The following is a 1,372-nucleotide window of genomic DNA, read 5'->3' as shown; positions in this document are numbered from 1 at the left end:
CATCTCAATTGGATTTTTTATAAATTTTTTAGCTTGCTCAAAAATCTGCCGAAAAGCCATTTGGCTATTATATATACATTATTATATTACAGGGTATTTCATCAAAAAAGCTAGGAGAGATTTTTTCATTTTTAATGTTTTATTATACATATACATGTATATACATTGTAGAAAGTTTGAGCTGATTTCAATCAAAATTGAATATTTATGAATTTTTAAAGTTGCTCCAAAATTAGGTCAAAGTCTTTGTACCATAGTACAGGATTATTGGCCAATTATTGCCAAAAGTGAAAGGTAGAGAATTCCTCATTTTAATAATTTTTCTAGAACATATACATGTTCTTATGTTGTGTAGAAAGTTTGAACTGGTTCCGATCAAATTTTGATTTTTTTATGAATTTTTAAAGTTGCTCAAAGTTCCTGTGCTATAGTACAGGATATTTTATCAAAGATTACTAGGAAAGGATTCTTCATTAAAAAATTTTTTGATACACATGTTTTCTTGCATTGTATAGAAACTTTGAACTGATTCCAATCAAAATTTTGTGGAATTTTAAAAATTATAAGATGAGACATAATAGGCAATGCAAAAATTTGAGACAATGCACATAACTCATAATTATAAAAAATGAAGTGCCTTAACACATAAAATTTATCTCTTCATACATTAAATGGTGTGTTTTGTGGGCATGAACACTTACCATATTAGTTATATGTTTGCACCTTTTGTCATAATTCGTTTGCCAGTTTTTAAGTTTTTTTAAATATAATCATTATGGTATTGAATTGATGCTGTTTCTCTTTTGTAGGTCCACCAACAGTGGGCAGTTGTACACATGTCTCATTAGTCCTCACAAGAGGCCTAACTCCGCTTCCTCTCCAACTAAAGATACTAATAAGTCCAAATACCTTCTCTGCTGTCTCTCTCTGAGAGAGAAAGGCTTGGAGTCATTCAGAAAAGATCTAGACACTTTTACTGGAACATTGATCCCAACCTTTGAATTTGTGCTATTACATTAAAAGGCATGAGAATAAAGAATAGAGGATATGCGTGCTAAGTATATTCATTGCAAAATAAATGTATTCATTGCATACCGTAATAATTTTCAAGAAAAAAAATTAGTTCCTTGGACGTCAACTTTCCATTGGTAGCAATGGAGAAAAGATAGAAAAAGGCTTGGTACCAGAAAACCGCTCTGTATTTCTTGATAGCAATCTTTCAGGTGACTACTAGACCCCATTAGATCCTCAGGATCCTTTCTAAGCTTCCGAAAAAGGCCTCAAGAAGGTAGCAAGGCAAGAAAATGTGTTTTCCCCCATTGAACTCTTAATAAACTTGACGTCCAACATGGCGGCCAATTTACTGTGTGGG

The 1,372-nt window shown here is 32.0% G+C and overlaps 1 protein-coding gene across 1 annotated transcript in view; it reads left to right on the top strand.

Moving 5' to 3' along the window:
• LOC109584369 (uncharacterized) overlaps positions 1–1,372 on the top strand; it is an 8,691-nt gene that overhangs the window by 2,495 nt on the left and 4,824 nt on the right. The window lies entirely within an intron of this gene.

Source organism: Amphimedon queenslandica, unplaced genomic scaffold, assembly GCF_000090795.2.
Source record: "Amphimedon queenslandica unplaced genomic scaffold, v1.1 AMPQUscaffold_13215, whole genome shotgun sequence".
Lineage (NCBI taxonomy): Eukaryota > Metazoa > Porifera > Demospongiae > Haplosclerida > Niphatidae > Amphimedon > Amphimedon queenslandica.
The sequence above is the reverse complement of the archived record's forward strand: the minus strand, read 5'-3'. Positions and strand labels throughout refer to the sequence as shown.